Source organism: Podarcis tiliguerta, assembly GCF_965153285.1.
Source record: "Podarcis tiliguerta genome assembly, chromosome: 16".
Lineage (NCBI taxonomy): Eukaryota > Metazoa > Chordata > Lepidosauria > Squamata > Lacertidae > Podarcis > Podarcis tiliguerta.
The window spans coordinates 6,066,736-6,091,025 of NC_139549.1; the positions used below are offsets into that span (position 1 = coordinate 6,066,736).

The 24,290-nt window shown below is 43.9% G+C and overlaps 5 long non-coding RNA genes across 5 annotated transcripts; 3 read left to right on the top strand and 2 right to left on the bottom strand.

Annotated features, from left to right (window-relative positions):
* Positions 1-1,822: 1,822 nt before the first annotated feature.
* LOC310666353 lies at positions 1,823-3,179 on the bottom strand. Its single transcript, XR_014505890.1, has 2 exons — positions 3,138-3,179; positions 1,823-2,355 (listed from the first exon to the last, which is right to left on the bottom strand). It is a non-coding gene; the product is annotated as an uncharacterized lncRNA (long non-coding RNA).
* A 1,201-nt stretch (positions 3,180-4,380) lies between these two features.
* LOC310665893 lies at positions 4,381-5,698 on the top strand. The gene is made up of 3 exons (XR_014505694.1): positions 4,381-4,418; positions 5,395-5,544; positions 5,611-5,698. It is a non-coding gene; the product is annotated as an uncharacterized lncRNA (long non-coding RNA).
* A 3,851-nt stretch (positions 5,699-9,549) lies between these two features.
* Positions 9,550-10,926, bottom strand: LOC310665906. Its single transcript, XR_014505705.1, has 2 exons — positions 10,886-10,926; positions 9,550-10,081 (listed from the first exon to the last, which is right to left on the bottom strand). It is a non-coding gene; the product is annotated as an uncharacterized lncRNA (long non-coding RNA).
* A 1,147-nt stretch (positions 10,927-12,073) lies between these two features.
* Positions 12,074-13,371, top strand: LOC310665913. The gene is made up of 2 exons (XR_014505711.1): positions 12,074-12,116; positions 12,808-13,371. It is a non-coding gene; the product is annotated as an uncharacterized lncRNA (long non-coding RNA).
* A 5,463-nt stretch (positions 13,372-18,834) lies between these two features.
* Positions 18,835-20,098, top strand: LOC310666256. The gene is made up of 2 exons (XR_014505817.1): positions 18,835-18,954; positions 19,576-20,098. It is a non-coding gene; the product is annotated as an uncharacterized lncRNA (long non-coding RNA).
* Positions 20,099-24,290: the final 4,192 nt, after the last annotated feature.

Genomic DNA, 24,290 nt, shown 5'->3' on the forward strand with positions numbered 1-24,290 from the left:
AATAATTGAGATATTAGTGAATCAAAGGACAATCCCAGACTCACAGCTGTGATGGACAGAGTGAGTCAAGGTCCCAAGGAGGTCTATCAAAAGCTCTTCTTTTGCCAAGGGTCTCGTAATTGCTGCAAAGAAAGCTAGGATATCCCACTGAGGTATGGAGTCATTTAGCACCCCAGTGTTGATGAACTTAGAGTATAGTTTACTTCCTAGTGGGAGGCAAAATTCATATACATGGGTGAAGAAATCCATGGGCTAAAAGAGGAGATCTTGGAGGAGGAGGGGGTGGTCAGATCAGTTGCTATCTTCAATGTTCTCAAAATACATTAGCCTGGATCCACAAGTAGCACTCAGAATGCTGGGCTTCAGAGTATAATCTCTTCCCTTTCATAGCCATCCAATCAAAGAGGTTTGCAGGAGAGAGTCTCATGCAAATAACACCTATCAGGAAATCCCTACTACACACCAATTTAATCAGGTTTTTAGTGTTCTGTTTTTAAAACTCCTTCCTTCTACACACCAGACAGGTGCCTCTGATGGAGAACTGTTCTAGACTTCAGACAATGGGAATTGCTTCTCCCCATCCTCAATTCATCCATTTGTTCAAGGAGAGATAAGATACACTATCCTGTAATATGACATATGGTATGTACAGTTGTTTATGGTTTTGTATATTAATATTGCTGTAAAAATGCGTGAGATTACGATATTGTATTTATTTGCATTACCTACAGCCTGTTCTACTGATGAAGCCTAGGATGGTGAAACAAGGCTAATATTCCGGAAATCCTTGTCTTAGACTCTCTGAAAGGGTTCTGTGGAACTGTAACAACCCTTCATGTGGATTATTGGACTCTATGAACAGACAGGTGGAATAGACTCTTATACATGTATGGACTTTATGCATGAACTGACCAGAGAGTGAACTGATCCACTGGGTCTTCTGCTTTTTTCGATGAACTTTCGTTGGAATCTACAATTTGATCCAAGGAATAGTATACCTTATTTATGGAAAAGTACAGCCGGTTATGTCTTGTGTGTTTATCAAGGAGAGATACCAGCTAGTGATCCTCGGATGTGTATCAGGGCCTGGCTAGATAAGGAGGAATGGTGGGAGGCTACAGTCAGTGGGGAAGGACCCCCCACCAGGGGAACATCAGAGCTGGAAGCCTCTGAGCCAGGACAATGATGGTGGGATACAGGACAGTTCAGAGAAAGAACGGGGACAGAGGCTGGAGGCTGAGCTAGCCACAGTTTTAAGTTAGAGTAAGGCAGCTGAGGAGGAGGAGGAGGCTGAGCCTGTGACAGATCCACAGCAACCTGCCAGTTCCACTATTTTCCTCTCTCCTCCTCCCCTGTCTCCAAGAATGAGGAGGGTGTTACATGCAGCAGAACGAAAGGTTCAGAGAACCCCTCCTCAAATGAGTTTGTGACTGTCGGGAAGGCAGATGCCTGGGGAAGAGGCATAGGAGGCTCAGATCCTCAGTTCTGGCAACTGTTTCATCAGGCTAGTCCTACCAGTGGAGACCTCTTGTTTGTGTTTCATATCTCATTAACTTTACTGACCCTCTCTGAGTCTCTGTGCTGAACCGCAGCTGAACCGGCCCTGACAGGGTGCCATGCATGTGCTCTCCCAATGAGATATGGCCCCGTTTCCAATATTGTATGTGAGATGGAGATAAGCTCCCCTGGAGCTCAGCCAGTGATCCTGTCTAGGCTGGGATCTCTTCAGCTGGAGATAGTTAGAGAATGCAAAGCAAATCACCTATTCAGGGATCTATGCCACATTCTGCATCTCAAGACAAAGGAACATAACAAGGCTCTGTACCATGCTTTAGAATGTTTATTAATTGCCACAGGGAAAGGTTTTCTTTTCACAGAGGAGTTATTCAAGGAGATGAAAGGAGAGCGACTCCCTGGACAACCAAGGTGATAAAGAGAAGACAACTGGCATGCCTCCTTGAAGGAAAAGAAAGCAAAGTAAGAAGGAGGTGAGAAGAATCCAGGGTTGTAGAAGGAGGCAGGAATAAATTTAAGACAAAAGGAACAGATGAATCCAAGGAGTCCACTAGCATGGAGGAGGCAGCAGCTCTCAACACTTCACTGAACTTCTTCAGCAGCAGCCTTGCTTAGGATAGCAGCAACAGGAACCACAGCCGCAAGATCCACAGCCACAGCCACAGGAACCACAGCCGCAAGAGTTGCAGCAGGAGGGGGAACAGCAGCAGCAGCAAGGAACGCAGCAACAGGAAGGAGTGCAGCAGCAGCAGCAGGGGCAGCAGCAGCACTTGCAGCAGCAGGGAGAGCAGCAACAATTGGAGCAGCAGGACATCTTAGCGGTGGAGAGGGAAGGCAGAGCTGAAAGGATTCAAGGGATTTCCCATTAAGCAAACAGCATCCTCAGGCATGTTAAAACACTGTAGACAGATGCTCTGTATTCAGGTGACCAGAAAAGACATAATTTTCACATCATGTTTCCCTCTGAGTGATCCTAAAATGGGATGCACTGTTGTCTTGGCTATGCATCTCTACGCTTCTGCTTATCTAGCGCATTTATCCTTGATTCTTGCTCAGGTCAGGTGTGCTGTGCCATTTCAGGAATTGCACAACAGATTGTTCAGGAACCACCTCCTTCTCCATCGGGAGCCACAGGCCATGCTGGTTTCCTCATGAACACACATGTTTGACAGGTGAATTATATTCATCCATCATAGTTGTAGATCAATATGAAATGTGTGCTTGGTCAGAAAACCGCGCCCTGCTCCCCATTTTAGATCCTGTGCAAGATGATAGTAGGCAAATTTCTAGTCCTAAAATGCTGAGAGAACTGAGGCTTGAAAGCAAGATCCTAGCTTCTCTGTGAATGAGTAAAGACATGTTTTGTATCCAGGAGACCGTTTTGAGATCTTGAATGCCTCATTTGCAAGCGAGAAGTAAATTCTGAATTTGAATTAGCATCTAAGAAATCACGCTTTTGTCCATGCACAACTCCCCATGTGGCAGGAGGCCAAGATTTGTCACCAAGAGTAAGATAAATAGTGAGCAAGTTACATTGAAAAACCAGAGCTGCTAGTCTACATCCTCAAGACCATACCTCTCCTGGAACTGAAAGAATGAAGAGATAATTGGAGTGAACTTACCTTTTTTCAGTTGTCAGAATTTGTGTGGATGTTGGATCCAGTGAGTGAGTGAAGAACTCCTGAATGGTGGGCCTTTATATACACCTCTGTGAACCCTTCCGCAAGCAATTATGAACCACGCAATGATGACAAGGTCTTCATTAAACCTTAATATGGGGCTCTACCACACAATCATCTGGTGCGTGATCCTTGACTGTGTCCACATCCTTCCTTTCTAAAGTCAGGTGATTAATGCTATTCTGCAGTAGTAACACTCTAATTCTCCCTTCTGTCCAAAGGGGGCACTTATGGGATTGCTTGAAATCAAATATGTTTGGATGAACAGGCATCATATGGGCTTCTCTCCAAGATCTGGTGCCTAAGGGATTTAGTTTTCAGATTGTTTACCTGTAGACACAACATTTAGACCACTCTTTCTTAGTATAGCATGCAACATGTATAAAGTGATTTTAATAAAACAATGATTTAGGATGATAGATATTTTAAGGACACTGGATTGAAACCACTGCTAGTCACACTCAGAGCGGGCCCATTAAAGTCCATAGAAATGGCTAACTTAGGTTTGCCTACTCTAAGTAGACCTCAGCTGGATGCAAGCCAATTGCTTTTGCGTGGTTCAGATGTCAGGTGAAAATTAGGCTGTGGAGCCCAAGTGTTTGTCTAGCAATTATTTTTTAATGTAATGAACATTTGTTAAAGCTAAATAAAAACATGTGCAATTTCTATCATTCACTGTCCTGCTCAGCTCCTTTTAAAAAATAAAAGATGGCACCTGCTATTGACTTCTGCTCATTACTGATTAATATGTGTTATGAAGATCAAATTCCAAGACCTGGGAATAAAATCGTCAGGTGCTTTGAGCTTGAGACAGGAAGTACAGTCAGAAGATGTGGAGCATTTTTCCTGGCTAAAAAACCAGTGCAGGATCTCAATGAGAAGCTCTCATTATCTTCATTCATCATAGCATAATTGTTTTAAAACCAATCCCATAACTGCCCCTTCATCTGGCCTGAGAATTACAGTGTTTCCAGAATGCAGTTTTAATTTTTTCTGTATTTATATAGATAAATAATAGGGGTTGTAAATACAGTCACAGATCACGCACCAGTTAATAATGTGTGATGGAGGCCAACGTCAAGGTTTAATGTAGAGCTTCTCATGATTAGTGCCTCATGGATTGTGGAAGGGTTCACAGAACCATATAAAAGGACCACAACCCTGGAGTTCTTCATTCACTCTCTGGATCCAATATCCACACACCAATTCCTGTAGTCAACCAAGGTAAGCTTGTTTCCAAATATTTAATCATTCTTCTTGGTTTTTTCATTGGAGGGAAACTAAAATTCTGAGCAGGTACTCCAGTGGCTCTGGTCTTGAAAAATCATTCTGAACAGAATACGAACAGGAGCTAACAGTCTCAAAACTGGATTTTTTTTAGTGTTTCAGATTTCACCATCTCAACCGGCATATTTTATTTCATAGAGCTAAAGTGTTTTCTATAACAGACTTTTTATAGGTTTGTTGGCACGGCAAAGGCCAAAGTAGATGGTACCATCAAATTATCTCTTCATATCTGTTTCATGGATTTGCAATTTTTAGTTCTGAGACTGCCCATTTAAGTTGTCTTAGGGCTGTTAACTGGAGTTCTCAGGGCAACTATGAAGTAGTGACTTCCCTGGAGATATCAACTTTTTTCTCATATCAGCTGAAGAATATTTCATGCATTTTAGATACATACATATGTATCTAAAATGTATCTAAATTCAGGGATCTATGCCACATTCTGCATCTCAAGACAAAGGAACAGAACAAGACTCTGTACCATGCTTTAGAATGTCAGCAGCATAAAAAATGTAACACATAGATATAACCAGCCCACGTGTAATATGCATCCAGCTATGATAGAATCTGGATTTCCTCTCGGCTGTTGTTTATTTTATACTTGAGGAAAACTCTGAGTTCCCCTTAACACAGAAAGCAAAATGGTCCTGGATTTACAATGAAGGCAGAATCACTATTGAATTCTTGTTTGGACAAATTGGTCCATTTCAGCATTCATCAGGCAGATGTTTCTCCCATGCTTTATACAGCAAGCAAATCTTTGTTGAATATAGGGAAATTATTTCAGCTGTGTCATGAGTAGGAGGAAAACGATGTGAAATAGGCAGCTCTGAATGCAAAGCACCAGTAAAATGTGTCTTCAACACATCTAACAATGTATCACTTAGATGACTTGTGATCCCTTGATTTCCTGCAGCTCAAGCTTCCTTCTTTTCCTCAAGATGTCCTGCTGTTGCCAGTGTGGCTGCTCCCCTTGCTGCTGCAAGCAGTGCTGCTGTACCCCCTGCTGTGGCTGCGGCTGTGGCTGTTGCAAGCAGTGTTGCTGCTCCCCTTGTTGTTGCAAGCAGTGCTGCTGCTCCCCCTGTTGTTGCAAGCAGTGCTGCTGCTCCCCTTGCTGCTGCTGTTCCCCCAGCTGTTGCTGCTCCCCCTGCTGCTGCTGTTCCCCCTCCTGTGGTTCCGGGTGCTGTGGGTCTTCCTGCTGTGGCTGCAAATGCTGAAGAACCCCAAGGGGAGCTCTGAATGCAAACAGGGAGTCTACAGCATACAGTCCAATGAATAATTCCCCATCAGGAGCTCTGGCGTCAAGGCTGCTGGTTGACTCCTTGCACTCATCTTCCTGATTCACTCGGCCATTCGCCCAGGAGCCATCTCTAACAAGGAAGACATTTGAAATGTCTGTGACTCTTTCTCTTTTCTATCTCTTTTCTATCTCTGCTACATTTCTAAACCTTCTGCTGTTGTAGAATCTACCTGCTTGCATGGCAACTAATAAAATGATAAAGCATCACTTATATTTTGGTGTATCTTTCCCTTAAATTGGGGTGAGAGGAGGCTTTTGGATACCTGTTGAAACTCACACACTCCCAAGAATATAATTCCCAACAAATTCCTTCGTTGCTTCACTGATCATTTCATTGCCCAGAAGGTGAAGGAAGCAGCTAGGAGATCATCTACATTGGACCTGGTCCTCACTAATGGGCAGGAATTGATCTTTGAATTGGAAGTACTGGGGACCTTGGAAGGAAATGATCATGTCCTCTTCCCTTTCCTCGGCATACCATGGCGTGCTCCTGTAATCTCAGTCCTTGCTGCAAGGAGGTTTTCCTATCTCCTTGCAGCGCAGTCTGTAGGGGCATACCGGCCAGTTCATCCCGAATCTGCTCATTCAGACCCACCTTCTATAATGCAAGCATCGATTTTTCTCTCCCATCCCAGTTGCTGGAAGTACATTTGACAATCGGCCCACTACTCTGCCACAGTCTGGTTTCCCTGTCTGAGGCTCATGAGCTTCTGGGCAAGCGCCTCTTCTGGTAAAGGATCTAGATAAATACTGCCCATCATTTTTATGAAAGCATCCTAATTGGCAAGTGCTCCATCATTGCTTAACCTCAGGGAGTCACAAAGTGCTGAGCCCCTGCCTCTACTGAGAGCCAGTGTGGTGTAGTGGTTAAGAGCAGTAGACTCGTAATCTGGGGAACTGGGTTCGCGACTCCACTCCTCCACATGCAGCTACTGGGTGACCTTGGGCTAGTCACACTTCTTTGAAGTCTCTCAGCCCCACTCACCTCACAGAGTGTTTGTTGTTCGGAGGAAGGGAAAGGAGAATGTTAGCCGCTTTGAGACTCCTTTGGGTAGTGATAAAGCGGGATATCAAATCCAAACTCCTCTTCTTCTACTACTAGGCTAATGAGGAATGACACCCTGTCCTTATCAACGTGGAATTCAGCCCCTTGGAGGCTTAGGAAATACAAGCAGGCTGTTTTGAAGGCCACATCTCTGAAGGACTTCCTGAAAATCGGGGGGGGGGGGAGTATGAGGCTCTTGGACGTCTGCCTTCCATATACCTCCATCAGCTGCCTGGACTGCCCCCCTCCCACTGCTCCAACTTGGTTAGCCAAAGTACCTGATAAGGATCTGCAGGCGGGTTCTGTCTTTCGATTGCACCCACCTGCACAGCCGTGGGGAGCTGTTTTTGTTCTTTCATTATCGGCTCCTTCCTTTGCCAACTAATGCAAAGAACTTAGAAAAGGGTCATTCTGTCAGGAGTCCAGGTTCCCAGCTTGAGAACACAGTGAGGGTAGATAATTAAAAAGGAGGGTTTATTGCCTGGGAGTGTTTGACTAGTGAAAGGACTCTTGACTACTCCCTGTGCTTGTCAGTTATTTGGGGTGGACCTGGGGACCTGGACACGCAATTAACCTAAAGAAATGATTGGTCTCTAACCTATCCTCCACATGGGTTTTCAAGGATAAAGAATTTGGGAATTCAGATGCAAAGGGCAGAACATCTTGCCCTGGTATTTCGCCTGGGGGCGTTTGACCAGTGAAAGGACTCTTGACTACTCACTGTGCTTTGAAATATTGTTGCTGTGTGAGTATGGTTTTAGCTAGTTATATTTTACAATGTTTTTATTTTTTTGTTTGTAACCTTCTAAGAAATGTGCAACTTTTTGAGTGGCTTTTTCAATAAACTTGGAAAAGGATTTTTTGTCTTTTGTACTCTGTGCCTTGCTAGGGGAAGCTAAACTGGTGACTTACCGTTTGGACACCTACCTGTTGAATTTCTGTCTGCGTCACGGTAAAGTGACTCCTTGAACCCCATTCAAGGGTGGTCCAGGAAAGGAGGTGGTGGCAGGTTTACTGTTCGGCTTGTGATTTGCAACAACTAGAGATCTCTCCCCCTTCCTGGCCAAGTCTTGCCGCTGTCTTGGAGGAATGGTCGGGGGGGGGGGGGTAGATAGTCCTGCTCACTACACCCTCACTTTGAGCTGGCTCATTCCTGAAAGCATGCTTGTCATGTGGAGAGATGGCAGGTCTACAAGGAATCACGAGATCTGCTGTGAACCAACCACAACTTCCTTGTTTCGTCCAATAAAGAGTTAACTTTACTTACACCATGTGATTTATAGCTGACCTGCTCCAGAAATGTGCTCCTGGCAACCATGCAATAAAGGACTCAAGTATCTCAAGGAGTGCCTCTGCCCAGACCATGCATCCATCACATGAGGTCCTTCTCCATGTGCCCCCACCTTGTGCTAGCTGTGGAGGGTGGAGACAGAAGAATAGGCCTTCCCAGTGGCAGCTCTCCCTATGTGAAAGCTCTCCCCAAGAAGGCATCCCTGACACCATCACTATTTGCTTTTAGGCAAATATTTTTTTCATTCACCTGCACTATCGGACCTTAATATTCTGCTCATCCTTTAGTAGGGTGAGGCTGAGTCAGATTTTTTATACATATTCCTCTTTCTTTAATTGCTGTTATACTTATTTTTTATATAAATCATTTTTATTGGTTTTATACAACCAAAGTACAAATAAACACAAACTAATAAGAACATCTCTGTATAAGGAGATTCTCCGAATCTAGATTCTTCCCTCCATGGAGTCTTGTTTTGAGCGTCTACAAGTGCATCTGTACTCCAATTTTTACTTCAAACCATATTGTCCTTAATATTTTATACACTACAAGTGAGTCAAAATCCTGCTCTTGTTTCCATCTGTTTGCAGTGGTGGTCTAAATAACTTATAGATCTTTCCCATTCTTTTATAAAGCTTTTGTCCTCTTGGTTTCTGAGTTTTCCAGTCATCTTTTCAATCTCAGTGCATTCCATCAGCTTGGTTCGCTACTCTTCTCTGGTGGGGACTTTGTCTTTTTTCCATCTCTGGGCTTCTGTTATACTTATTTTAAATGTATACAGTCATACCTCGGGATGAATACGCTTCGGGTTAGGCAAATTCAGTTTGCGCTCCACGGCGACCCGGAAGTAACGGAACACGTTATTTCTGGCTTTCGCCGCGCATGCACAGACCGTCAAAATGCTGTCACACGCATGTGGAGAAGCACTGAAATGTGACCCGCGCATGTGCAGATGCGCGGACATGGGTTACGTTCACTTTGGGATGCGAAGGGGGCTCTGAAACGGATCCCGTTCACATCACGAGGTACCATTGTATTTCTGTAATTTGCTTTGAGTAGACATTTTTTTAAAAACAGCAACCACAAATAAATGTCATTTAAATGAAAGGTATGAATATAGCCAAAAGAGATGTGCTGTGCTTGAAAGACATCTCCATGGCTACTTAATCATGAATGTGCCACTCTTTAGTGGGGCTGAACCACAGCTGAACCAGCCCTAACAGGGTGCCATGCATGTGCTCTCCCAATGAGATGTGGGCCCCTTTCCAATATTGTATGTGAGATGGAGAGATGCTCTCCAGGAGCTGAGCTAGTGATCCTTTCTAGGCTGGGAGCCCTTAAGCAGGAGATTCTTGAAGAATGCAAAGCAGACCACCTATTCAGGGATCTATGCCGCATTTTGCATCTCAAGGCAAAGGAACACAACAACGATCTGTACCATTCTTTAGAAATTTTATTAATGGCCACAGGGAAAGGTTTTGTTTTCACAGAGGAGTTATTCAAGGAGATGAAAGGAGAGTGACTCCCTAGACAACTAAGGTGATAAAGAGAAGACAACCAGCATGCCTCCTTGAAGGAAAACAAAGCAAAGTAAGAAGGAGATGAGAAGAATCCAGGGTTGTAGAACGAGGGAGGAATGAACTTAAGACAATGGAACAGATGAATCCAAGGAGTCCTCCAGCATGGAGGAGGCAGCAGCTCTCAACCCTTCACTGAACTTCTTCAGCAGCAGCCTTGCTTAGGATAGCAGCAACAGGAACCACAGCCACAAGATCCACAGCCACAGCCACAGGAACCACAGCCGCAAGAGTTGCAGCAGCAGGGGGAACAGCAGCAGCAGCAAGGAGTGCAGCAACAGCAAGGAGTGCAGCAACAGCAGCAGGGGCAGCAGCAGCACTTGCAGCAGCAGGGAGAGCAGCAACAATTGGAGCAGCAGGACATCTTAGCGGTGGAGAAGGAAGGCAGAGCTGAAAGAAAGCAAGGGATTTCCCATTAAGTAAACAACATCCTCAGGCATGTTAAAACACTGTAGACAGATGCTCTGCACTCAGGTGACAAGAAAAGACATAATTTCCACATCATGTTTCCCTCTGAGTGATCCTAAAAGTACATTTTGGTTAGCAAAATGGGATGCAGTATTGTCTTGGCTATGCATCTCTACCCTTCTGCTTATCTAGAGCACTGATCCTTGATTCTTGCTCAGGTCAGGTGTGCTGTGCCATTTCAGGAATTGCACAACAGATTGTTCAGGAACCACCTCCTTCTCCATCGGGAGCCACAGGCCATGCTGGTTTCCTCATGAACACACATGTTTGACAGGTGAATTATATTCAGCCATTGTAGTTGTAGATCAATATGAAATGTGTGATTGGTCAGAAAACCCCCCGTCCCGCCCCCCATTTTAGATCCTGTGCAAGATGATACTAGGCAAATTTCTAGTCCTAAAATGCTGAGAGAATTGAAGCCTGAAGGCAAGATCCTAGCTTCTCTGTGAATGAGTAAAGACATGTTTTGTATCCAGGAGACCTTTTTGAGATCTTGAATCCCTCATTTCCAAGAGAGAAGTAAATTCTGTATTTGAATTAGCATCTAAGAAATCAAGCTTTTGTCCATGCACAACTCCCCATGTGGCAGGAGGCCAAGATTTGTCACCAAGAGTAAGATAAATAGTGAGCAAGTTGCATTGAAAAACCAGAGCTGCTAGACTACATCCTCAAGACTATACCTCTCCTGGAACTGAAAGAATGAAGAGATAATTGGAGTGAACTTACCTTTTTCAGTTGTCAGAATTGGTGTGGATGTTGGATCCAGTGAATGAGTGAAGAACTCCTGAATGGTGGGCCTTTATATACACCTCTGTGAACCCTTCCGCAAGCAATTATGAACCACGCAATGATGACAAGGTCTTCATTAAACCTTAATATGGGCCTCTACCACACCATCATCTGCTGCGTGATCCTTGACTGTGTCCACATCCTTCCTTTTAAGTCAGGTGATGAAGGCTATTCTGCAGTAGTAACACTCTAATTCTCCCTTCTGTCCAAAGGGGGCATTTATGGGATTGCTTGAAATCAAATATGTTTGGATGAACAGGCATCATACGGGCTTCTCTGAAAGATCTGGTGCCTAAGGGATTTAGTATTCAGATTGTTTACACAACATTTAGGCCACTCTTTCTTAGTACAGCATGCAACATGTATAAAGCGATTTTAATAAAACAATGATTTAGGATGATAGTTGTTTTAAGCTCACTGGGTAGCAGCCACTGCAATTCTTATTCCGAGCAAGCCCATTAAACTCCATAGAAATGGCTAACTTAGACTTTCCTACTCTAAGTAGAACTCAGCTGGATGCAAGCCAATTGCTTTTGCATGGTTCAGATGTCAGGTCAAAATTACGCTGAGGTGTTCTGTTTTGTATTCGTCTAGTAATTAAGTTTTAATTTAATGAACATTTGTTAAAGTTACTTATTAAATAAAAACATGTGCTACTGCTACCATTCACTGTGCTGCTCAGTTACTTTTTTAAGAAAAATAAAAGATGGCACATGCTATTCAGTTGTGCTCATTGCTGATAAATATGTGTTATGAGGATCAAATTCCAAGACCTGTGAATACAAACGTCAGGTGCTTTGAGCTTGAGGCAAGATGTAGAATCAGAAGATCTGGAGGATTTTTCCTGGCTAAAAAAAAAAGTGCTGGATCTCAATGAGAAGCTCTCTTTATTTCCGTTCATCATAGCATAATTGTTTTAAAACCAATCCCATAAATGCCCCTTTGTGAATACAGTCACAGGTTGTGAATACAGTCACAGATCACGCACCAGCTAATAATGTGTGATGGAGGCCAACGTCAAGGTTTAATGTAGAGCTTCTCATTCATGAGTAGAGCCCCATGGCTTGCGGAAAGGTTCACAGAGCCATATAAAAGGACCACAATCCTGCATTTCCTCATTCACTCTCTGGATCCAATATCCACACACCAATTCCTATAGTCAACAAAGGTAAGCTTGTTTCCAAATATTTATTCATTCTTATTTTCTTCATTGCAGGGAAGCTAAAATTCAGAGCAGGTACTCCAGTGACTCTGGTCTTGAAAAATCAATCTGTTAAAATTCTCAAAACTGGATTTTTGTAGTGTTTCAGATTTTGTGAAATGTCTTCGGAAATGCATCTGAATCAAATGCACAAAGGAGCCAACAGTCTCACAATTTGGATTCTGTTAGCATTTCAGATTTCAGCATCTCAACTAGCATATTTTAGTACATAGATCCATGCTGTTTTAAATAGCAGACTCCTTGTAGGTTCTTTGGGTTTTATCTGATGGGACCCTGTAATTACCGTATCTCTTCACCATATCTGTGTGCTGGATGCTACATTTTCATAAGTTGTATTTTTGCAGACTGGCCATTTTCCCTGCCTCTGGGCTGTTGAATGGACTCCTTATTGCAGTGGTGACTTCCCTAGAGATATAAACTTCTTCTAATATTAAATGAGGTGGAATATGGTTCTCCCATGCTTTATAGAGCAAGCAAATCTTTGCTTAATATAGGGGAATTAATTCAGCTGTGTCACGAGTAGGAGAAAAATGATGTGAAATAGGCAGCTCTTAACGCAAACTATGAGTAAAATGTGTCTTTAACACATCTGATGATGTAGCACTTAGTTAACTGGTGATCCCTTGATTTCCTGCAGCTCAAGCTTCCTTCTCTTCCTCAAGATGTCCTGCTGTTGCCAGTGTGGCTGCTCCCCTTGCTGCTGCAAGCAGTGCTGCTGTTCCCCCTGCTGTGGCTGTGGCTGGGGTCGCGGCTGCGGCTGCTGCAAGCAGTGTTGCTGCTCCCCCTGTTGTTGCAAGCAGTGTTGCTGCTCCCCCTGCTGCTGCTCTTCCCCCTGCTGTGGTTCCGGGTGCTGTGGGTCTTCCTGCTGTGGTTGCAAATGCTGCTATCCCAAGCAATGCAAATGCTGAAGAATCCCAAGGGGAGCTCTGAATGCAAACTGGGAGTCCACAGCATACAGTCCAAGGAATAATTCCACCATCAGGAGCTCTGGCTTCAAGGCTGCTGGTTGACTCCTTGCACTCCTCTTCCTGATTCACTTGGCCATTCGCCCAGGAGCCATCTCTAACAAGGAAGGCATTTGAAATGGTGCCTTCATGACACTCTCAATGTGTGTGATTCTTTCTTTTCTCTCTCTCTGATATGTTTCTGCTGTTGTAGAATCTACCTGCTTTCATGAGAACGAATAAAATGACAAAGCATCTCTTATAGTCTTGGTTCATCTTTCCCTTAAATTGGGGTGAGAGGAGGCTGTTGGATAACAGTTTACACTCAATCACTCCCAAGAACGTTACATCCAACAAATTCCTCAGTTTCCACACTAATCATTTCATTGCCCAGAAGGTGAAAGAAGGAATAAGGGGACCTAGTCCTTTCCAATGGGCAGGAATTCATCATTGAATTAGAAGTACTGGGGACCTTGGGAGGAAGTGATCATGTCCTCTTGGGTTTCATGACACAGAGACATGGGAAATCTGGATGTATTAGAAAATGGGTGAGATCCCATGGCCAGAAAAACTCAAAGAGAAGGGAGTCCAAGAGGGATGGGAGTTTCTTAAAGGTGAAATATTGAAGGCACAAAGGCAGAGAATCCCAACAAGTTCCAGACATTTCCAACAAGAAAGAAAAGTTGGAGGCCTCAGTGGGCTGCATAAGTATCTTATAGATGAGATGAGATTTCAGAAAGGCATGTCTGCTAAATGAAGGAAATGATAAATCATGAAGGAAGGGGATGCACCAGTAGCCAACAGTTGCATGATGAAGGTCAGGCAAGCAAAAGCTCTGAATGACTTCGGTCTTGCAAGAGAGAATGAAATAATAAAAGAAGTTTCTTCAGCTAAGTTTGAAGCAAGTGGAAGAACAAGCAAAGCAAGAGGAAGAACAAGCAAGCCGTATGTCCTCTGGGTGAAGAGGGGGAAAAAATGCTATTGGGTGAAGGAGGTGAAACTGCTCAACCCTTGCATTGTCCCTCTCTTCACTTCAAATTAAAGCAGAACTCAGCCTGGTGACAACAGGATAAAAGGTGCAAGGAAGGAACTGCAGCCTCAGGTAGGAAAGGAGGTGGCAAGGGAACACCCAGCTGCTTTAAATGGATTCAAATTGGCAAGGCCTGATGAGGTGTGCCCAAGGGTACTGAAGGAGCCTGCAGATATAACCACAGAGCCTCTCTCCAGAATTTTTGAGAATTCTTAAGAAAACAAGAGGTCTCTGCACATGAGATGTTCAAATGCTGCTCCCAACTTCAAACAGTTTGGGGGGGGGGGGAGAAGACTCAAGTAGCTACAGACTGGTCAGCTTGACATCGATACCAGGAAAGATTCTAGCACAGATAATTAAACAGTTGGCCTATGAATACATAGAAAAGGATGCTGCGATTACTAAGACCCAACATGGATTTCTCAAAAAATTGTTCATGCCAGGTGAATCTCAATTCTTTTTTGGATAGATTTATTAGCTTGGTGGATCACGAGGCTGCTGTGGAAATAGTGTACCTTGATTTACTAAAGCTTTGGAAAAAAGTCCCCCATGGCAGCTGTGGTGTTTTGATGATGGAGAACCTGCCACCAGAAATTCATAGAATAATAGAATCATAGAATTAGAGGAATATAGAATTGGGAGGAAACCCCAAAGGGCATTTAGGAAGGAAGGATCAAAGCTCTGTGGTAGAGCAGCTATTTTGCATGCAGTAAGGTCTAAGTTCATCTCCGGAGAGCTGATGCCAGTCAGTGTCCATCTTATAATGAAATGCCTCCATGCAAAATAGGTAGAATATTGGAATTTTGAGAGTACTTTTTTTGTTAAATAATTGAAGGATGGAGGGATATTGAGGCTGATTTGAACTAGAAGCCATTTGAGTCTACTGATCCTCAGCCTACCAGGTAAATTCCCAGCCTCCCATCAGTTGGGGTAGTGTAAGATCATGTGTGTATTGGTGTGTGTTTTACCTTTCATTGTCTAAAAGCTGACTGCTGGAAGATCCCAGAGAAGAAGAAGGTCTTCATGCTAAAACAATTCATAGCTAAAACAATGAAAGGTGCTCCCATGGGAGGCAGTGTTGACCACCAACCTAGATGGCTTTAAAGCAGGATTAGACAAATTCATGGAGGTGGAAGCTCCCAGAGCTACTAACCACAATGGCTGTGCTGTGTCTCCAAGTTTTAGGCAGTAATGGTTCTTAATACCAGTTGCTAGAAACCACAGTGCTCTGGTGTTTGTGTCCTGATTGTGTGCTGTAGGCCAGGGGTGGCCAACTCCCAAGAGACTGCGATCTACTCACAGAGTTAATAACTGGCAGTGATCTTCCCCCTTTTGGGGTGTTTGAGTCAAAGTTGTTGAGTTTTTCAGGGAGGAGGTAAAATGTTGAGCTTTTTTAGGAGAGCCACAGTTGTTCAGCTACTTTTTGGGGAGCCAATGATCTACCAGTGATCACAATCCACCTGTTGGACATGCCTGCTATAGACATTTGGCTCGCCATTGTGAGGACAGGATGCTGGACTAGACGGGCCATTGATTTGATTGAGCAAGCTCTTCTTAGAATCATAGAATCTTAGAGTTGGAAGGGAGCCAAGAGTCATCTAGTCCAACCCCATGTTTGTATGTTCTTAAATGACCTGGAACACAGTCATAAGGACAGAAGTAGACCCCTCCAAATGACCAACTAGCTCACTACTGTACAGTGTCCTACAGCGACTCCATTGAGATGTCTTCAGGAAGAATGCAAGCAGAGATTGAAAGTGGGCAACACTGCTGCTTGAGATTTTCCTAACTGGAGATGTCAATGGTTGAAACTTGGGCATTCTGTTTACAGAACAGTTGCTCTGCTATTGCTTCTATGCCATATATGTGAATGGTCCAATGACATGGTTGGCCCACCTACCCCAGAATCATCTACCTACGTCATCTTGGAGTAGCCCTTCAATAACTCAAGTGGCAGTCCATTTTCCCCAACCCCCTGGATCATTCATTGCCATCAATGGGGATGGGGTATGATGTACATCCAAAGCAGGAGCTGCTCACACACATTGAGCCTCCCCTCAATTCAATTTAAGGCGAAGACAAAACAAGACTTTAGGAGATGGTTTGCCATTTTATTAGTTGCTGTGCAAGCAGGTAGATAGTATAATAAAAGAAGAATTAGAAATGTAGAAGAGAGAGAAAGAGAAAGAGTCACACACATTGAGAGAGTCATGATGGCACCATGGGAAATGCCTTGTTAGAGATGGCTCCTAGGAGAACATCCAGGCGAGTCAAAGAGTACAGAACAAGAAGAGGAGAGGAAGACACAACTTGAGATAAAGAAGGACATTCCAGAGAGAGCCTGAATGTAAGGAATCAAATGGTAGCCCTTGAAGTCAGTACTCATGGTGGTGGACTCAATGGGCTATAAACTGTAGATTCCCTGTAAACATTGAGAGCTTCCCTTGGGGTTCTTCAGCATTTGCATTGCTTAGGATAGCAGCATTTGCAGCCACAGCAGGAAGATCCACAGCACCCAGAACCACAGCAGGGGGAAGAGCAGCAGCAGGGGGAACAGCAACACTGCTTGCAACAGCCGCAGCCGCAGCAGGGGGAACAGCAGCACTGCTTGCAGCAGCAAGGGGAGCAGCCACACTTGCAACAGCAGGACATCTTGAGGAAGAGAAGGAAGCTTGAGCTGCAGGAAATCAAGGGATCACCAGTTAACCAAGCGCCACATTGTCAGATGTGGTAAAGACACATTTTACTTTTCATTAAGCACTGCATATTTCACATACCTTTTCTCCTACTCGTGAGGGAGCTAAAAATATTTGTCTACATTACACAAAGATTTGCATGTCGTATAAAATATGGGAGAAATGTCTCTCTGTTGAGTGTTGAAATGGAACATTCTTTCCAACCAAGAATTCAATATTGGTTTTACCTTCACACTAAATCTGGGCCAATTCCCCCTTTATCTAAGAGGAAACTCAAATGTGTTAAAACAAAAGGGCTTTACAAGCAGTCTTGATTCTCTCAGATTGATATATATGACATGATCCCTTGTTATTTCAACGTGTTACCTTTTTGTTGTAGATATCAGTAATTTTACATGTATGCTTGAAATATATCATGGGTGAAATATTCCACCTCAGTTGATGTGAGAAGAAGTTTATATCTCGAGGGAAGTCACTACTGTAATAAGGAGTCCATTCAACAGCCCAGAGGCAGGGTAAATGTTCAGTCCGCAAAAACACAAATTATGAAAATGTAGCGTCCATCACTCAGATATGGTGAAGAGATAATTAGATGATCCCATCAGGTAAAACCCAAAGAACCTACAAGGATTCTGTTATTTAAACCACTTTTCATCTATGTATTAAAATATGCCGGTTGAGATGCTGAAATCTGAAATGCTAACAGAATCCAAATTGTGAGACTGTTGGCTCCTCTGTGCATTTGATTCAGATGCATTTCACAAGACCAGAGTCACTGGCCTCCCTCTGACCTTCAGCTCCCCTGCAATAAATAGGAAGAATGCATAAATATTGGAACGAGCTTACCTTTGTTCAGTATAGGAGGTGCTGTGAGGATATTGGATCCAGTGTGTTGATGAAGTATTCCAAGAAGGTGGACCTTTTTATATACCTCTGTCAACCCTTTCACAATCCATGATGCACAACTGAAGAATTAAATGGTCTGCATTAAACCTTGATGCTGCCACACACCGTCATCTGGAGCATGACCTTGATGCGCGCGCGCGCACACACACACACCTTTTAAAGAATATGATTAAAACTGCATTCTGGAAACACTGTAATTCTTAGCCCTGATTAAAGGGGCAGTTATGGGACAGTTTTGAAAAATAATTACGCTGAGATGAATGGGTGCCATGGGAGTTTCTCATTGTGATCCAACACCTTCTTTTACCAGGAAATACCGTCGGATCTTCTGACTCTACCTCCAGCCCCAAGCTCAAAGGATCTGACGTTTGGATTCATGGGACTTGTTATTTGATCATCATAACACATATTTATCAGCAATGAGCAAACATGAATAGCATTAGCAACCATATTGTGGCTGTTTGGTTAGCTGACCATGAGGGTGAACAGTAGCAGTCCCATTTTTTTTTTATTTAATATGTGGCTTTCACAAATGTTTACTACAGCAAAAATTAAGTCCTAGACTACTGCAAAACATTTGGGCTGCCTCTGGTGACTGTCCTCCATGATTCTGTCACACAGAAAGAATATCACAGCCTAATTTGCACCAGACATCTGAGCTGTGCAAAAGTAATTGGCTTGTATCCAGAAGTTCTGCTTGGAGTAGAAGCATTGAACAAACCTTAGTTAGCCATGTCTATGACCTTTAATGGGCCTGCCCTGAGTACATGTTGCATGATGTACTAAGAAAGAATCGCCTAAAGGTTGTGTCCACAGGTCAACAATCTAAAAGCTAATACCCTTAGGCACCAAATCTCAGAGAGAAACACATATGGTTCCTGACACATATGGTTCCTGTTCATCTCAACATAATTGATTTAAAGTAATTCCATAAGTGCCCCCTTTGGACAGAACTGGGAATTACAGTGTTGCAACCGCCAAATAGCTTTAATAGCCTGCCTTTAAAAATGAAGGATGTGGACAGAGTCAAGAGTCACGCACCAGATGATTGTGTGGTAGAGGACTTCTAATGAAGACCTCGTCATCATTGGGTGGTGCATAACTGCTTGCAGAAGGATTCACAGAGGGGTATATAAAGGCCTAACAGCTAGGAGTTCTTCACTCACTCACTGGATCCAACATCCACACGAATTTTATCACTGAAAAAGGTATGTTCTGTCTTCATTCTTCTGGTTTCTTAGATTTCAAGAGAGCTTCAGGTCTTGAGGATGTAGTCTAAGAGCTCTGGTTTTGCAATGAAACTGGTTCATTATATTTCATATTCTTGGTGGCCAATCCTGGCCTCTTGCCACATGGGGAGTTGTGCATGGAGAAAAGCATAATTTCTTAGATGCTGATTCGAATTCAAAACCTACTTTTCTCTTGGAAACCCCATTTCTTACAACACATGTCTTTATTGATTCAAAGAGAAGTTGGGATCCTGCATTTAGGCCTGTATTCTTTCAGCATTGTAGGACTAAAACGTTTGCCTAGTATTGTGTTGCACAGGATCTAAAATAGTCTTTTTTCCTGCCAAGCATGTCATCTGTTTCCTAACAGGATGTTGGGGGCTCAGAGAGAATCCTCTCAGATGTGTTTAGCTGACTTTCAGTGAGTTCCCAACGGAGACTCAGAAGAGGCCAGTTTACGCATTCCTTTCCTTGATGCAATGTGTAGCAAACTTTAAACATACATTTCACATTGGTCTTAAGCTGTAATGTTTGGATATCTAAGGTGTTCTTAACATTGTGTTTTGTTTGCTTAATGGGAAATCCCTTGGATTCTTTCAGCTCCACCTTCCCTCTCCACCGCTAAGATGTCCTGCTGCTCCAATTGTTGCTGCTCTCCCTGCTGCTGCAAGTGCTGCTGCTGCCCCTGCTGCTGCTGCTGCAGTCCTTCCTGTTGCTGCGTTCCTTGCTGCTGCTGCTGTTCCCCCTGCTGCTGCAACTCTTGCGGCTGTGGTTCCTGTGGCTGTGGCTCTTGCGGCTGTGGTTCCTGTTGCTGCTATCCTAAGCAAGGCTGCTGCTGAAGACGTTCAGTGAAGGGTTGAGAGCTGCTGCCTCCTCCATGCTGGTGGACTCCTTGGATTCATCTGTTTCTGTGCCTTAAGTTTTTTCCTGCCTCCTTCTACAACCCTGGATTCTTCTCATCTCCTTCTTACTTTGCTTTGTTCTCCTTCAAGGAGGCATGCCAGTTGTCTTCTCTTTATCATCATGGTGGTCCTGGGGTTCATTCTCTTTTCATCTCTTTGAATAACTCCTCTACGGGGGAGAAATATGTTCATATGGCATTTAATAAAGATTCTAAAGCACAGTAGAGTGTTCTTGTGTTCCTTTGCCTTGAGATGGGGAATGTGTCATAGATCCTGCATAAGTCATCTGCTTGGCAAGATTCTCCAGCTAAAGGGCTGCTTGCCTAGAAAGGATCAGAAGCTGAGTTCTTGGGCAGCACATCTCCATCTCACATACAGTATTGGATAGGGGGCCATATGTCATTGGAAGGACACATTTATGACACACATAACATCCAGGTTCATTGGCTATTATCTCTCCTTGAATTAATGGGTGTAGTGAACACAAGGAAGAGCAAGGTCCTTTGTCTGAGTTCTGGGACAGATGCCCATCAAAGGCATCAGTATGGTATTTAATGGCATAGAGTTCCAAAAATAGGTGCTGCCACAACAAAACCTGATTAAATCAATGTGTGGTAGGGATTTCCTGATAGGTGCTATCTGCAGGAGGCACTGTCTCATAGGAACCAACTCCTATGAAGCCCCCAGAAGAAAATATTTTAGGGGGGTGGGCTCCTCCAAGTTGAGGGGCATTGCCATTCAAATGGTGTGTGTGCATTCATGTGGGGTGGGGCATATCTAGCTCTCCACAATATTTTATTCAAGTTGGCATCCCTGATTTTCCTCCTTCAAACCACATTGATTGGATGGCTATAAAAGGGAAGACGTGATAATTTAAACTGCATCATATTGAGTGCTACTTGTGGATCCAGCCAAATATATTTTGATAACGTTGATGAAAGCAACTGTTTCGACCACCCCATCTACTTTGAGATCTCTTCTCAAATTCCTCTGTTGCTTTGCTGATCATTTCATTGTCCAGAAGGTGAAGGAAGCAACCAGGGAATCATCTATATTGGACCTGGTCGCCACCAATAGGCAGGAATTGATCTTTGAATTGGAAGTACTGGGGACCTTGGATCATGTCCTCTTGGGTTTCATGACACACAGACAAGGGAAATCTGGATGTATTTGGACATGTACTTTAGCTTTAAGAGCTTTAAGAGGGCTGATTTCAAAAAGCTAAAGTAACTGCTGGCTGAGATCCCATGGTCAGAAAAACTCAAAAAGAAGGGAGTCCAGGAGGGATGGGAGTTTCTTAAAGGTGAAATATTGAAGGCAGAAATGCAGAGAATACCAATAAGAAAGAAAAGTTGGAGGCATCTAAAGAAACCAGTGTGGATGTCTAAGTGTAAATGGATGAGCTGAGATTCCAGAAGGGCATGTGTGCTAAATGGAAGAAAGGAGGAATCATAAAGGAAGGGAATACACAAGTAGTGAACTGTTGCAGGATAAAGGTCAGGCAGGCTGAAGCTCAGAATGAGCACAGTCTTCTTAGAGAGGTTAAGAATTATAACAGAGGCTTCTTTGGCTGTGTTTGAAGAAGAGGAAGGACACGCAAGTAGTAGTTCCTGAGCATGGATAAGATGAAGAAAAGCTATTGGGTGGCAGAGGCAAAGCAGGACTGCTCAACACCTATGTTGCTCTCCTCCTCACCTAAAATGAAAGCTGTACTCAACCTGCAAACATGATAAATGGTGCAAAGAGGGAGCTGCAGCTCAGGTAGCAAAAGTGGTGGCAAGGGAACACTACTTTAAATGGGTTAAAAAGTGGCAAGGCCTGATGAGCTGTGCCCAAGATACTGAAGGAGCTTGCAGATATAACCGCAAAGACTTTGTCCGTAATTTTTGAGAATTCTTGGAGAAAACATGAGGTCCCTGCAGACTAGAGAAGGGCAGATGCTGTTCCCATCTTCAAAAGGGGGGTGGGAGAGGTCAGAAGAAGACCCAGGTAACTGCTGACTGGTCAGCTTGAGAGCAGTACCAGGAAAAGTCCTAGAAAAGTCCTATTTAACATATAATTAAATAGTCGGTCTGTGAACACTTAGAAAAGCATTCTATGATTAATCGAGTCCTCCTCACAGAGGGCACGTGTTGTGGTGAGATCATCAGGACTTACCTCACTGTTTGTGTGGGTGGGAGTGATTGAATAGCCACAACAACCCAATTGGTGGTCCCTCGTTGCTAGGCAGATCTAGCCAATGGGGAATTTTGTGTATTAACCGAGGGACCTTTATATACCACTGCACGTTGCGTAGAGCTTTCTCTTTCACTTCGTGCACCGGATCACCCACCCACCCTCTCTACAAACCACTCACTATCTGTAATCAATAAAGTTGTGGCCAAAATTATGCCAATAACCTAAAACTAAATTCCGTGTCAATTGTGTCTTTATTTATTGGGAAGCTCCTGGGGATCTTAACATGCAACTAAGATATCTCAAAAACAATTCATGCCAGTTGAATCTCATTTCGTTTTTTATTAGATTTACAGTGGTACCTCGGGTTAAGAACTTAATTCATTCCGGTGGTCCGTTCTTAACCTGAAACTGTTCTTAACCTGAAGCACCACTTTAACTAATGGGGCCTCCCACTGCTGCTGCATCACTGCTGCCCGATTTCTGTTCTCATCCTGAAGCAAAGTTCTTAACCTGAGGTACTATTTCTGGGTTAGCGGAGTCTGTAACCTGAAGTGTATGTAACCTGAAGTGTATGTAACCCGAGGTACCACTGTATAAGTTTGGTGGATCAGGGGAATGCTGTGGTCATAGTGTGTCTTGATTTCAGTTAGGCTTTTGACAAAGCCCCTCATGGCAATTATAGTGCTTTAAGGACAGGCTGGAGAATCTGTGGCCAGCTATTCATAGAATTTAGTGTTGAAAAGGACCCCAAGGGAAGGCATGTAGCTTAGTGGTAGGAAAGCTCTTTTGCAAACAGAAGTTCTCAGATGACAAAGCCCTCCATTATATTTTGATGGGGAAGCTGATAAAATGTGGGGTGGACCAAGTTACTTCATAATGGATTCGTAGCTAGTTGACTGATCATATCTAAAGAGTCTCGCTAATGTTTCCAGAACATCCTGCAGGGGTGGGGGGTGGGAAATGCAAGTAGAGTTCTGCAGAGTTCTGTCCTGGGCCTGTTGTTGTTCAACATCTTTACAAATGCCTTGGGTGAAGAAAGTGAGGGGATGCTAATTCAAACTGGGAAGGGTAGCTAATGCCACAGAAGACTCAAAATGCCCCCAACAGATTGGAGAACTGGGCCCAAACTAACACAATTAATTTCCTGAAGCCTCAAACTTTGTTGAGTTCTCTAACAAAGTCAAAACTTGGGATGAACATAAATTGTCCTTGATAGTAATCACATGGTCAACACTGCCCAGATCAAAAGATGTGTCTACATTGGAACCCCATGGCTGTGTCAAGAAGAAGAAGAAGAAGAAGAAGAAGAAGAAGAAGAGTTTGGAGTTGATATCCCGCCTTTCACTCCCCTTCAGGAGTCTCAAAGCGGCTAACATTCTCCTTTCCCTTCCTCCCCCACAACAAACACTCTGTGAGGTGAGTGAGGCTGAGAGACTTCAGAGACGTGTGACTGGCCCAAGGTCACCCAGCAGCTGCATGTGGAGGAGCGGGGAAGCTAACCCGGTTCCCCAGATTACAAGACTACCGCTCTTAACCACTACACCACACTGGCTCTCAATTTATCACCCCTTCAATTCACCCTTAGAACCAACTTATCCTTGGCATGTCATTGCCACATCCTTCCTTCATGCAGGGACTCATAGATTGCAGCAAAATATGGGGCAAGATTTTGTCCAGTATCTTGCCCATGCGATGAGCTCATGGGAAAAAGCTGTCCTGTGATCCCTTACAATGGGGAGGGTAAAGCCTATGTGAGGCTGCTTCCGATGGAGCTCAGGTCCTTTTTGCCTCAAGAGCTTCCTGCCCGCCCACCCTCAGGTTAGAGCTTTCACTGAGCAATTTTGGGTCACTGGTTGACAGGGGCAGAAAAGATTCCCCACCCCCTCTCAACTAGATTGGCACTTGGTTGACGCCCCCCCTTTCTCTCAGTGAAATTATGGCCTGCCTTTGTTAGGTGGGAAAACGTCGTTTGCCTGATTGGAATCTGCACCCTGGTCACTCAGTGATACCTTGCTTGCTTGACTTGCACCACAGCAAGGTTCAACACTGGCTGACTCCCATGGAATGGGTTTGGGGTGGTCCGAACCTGGTGGGCCCATTTCATCAACATGGGGTTCTTGTGGAAAGATTAACAGATCCTGGCCCAAATGACATTCCAACCCTTGCCCTGCCTGTGTCACAGTCCAGTCTATGGGCGATTGAAGTCCCAGCTGAGGACACTGGGACCGGGGGCAA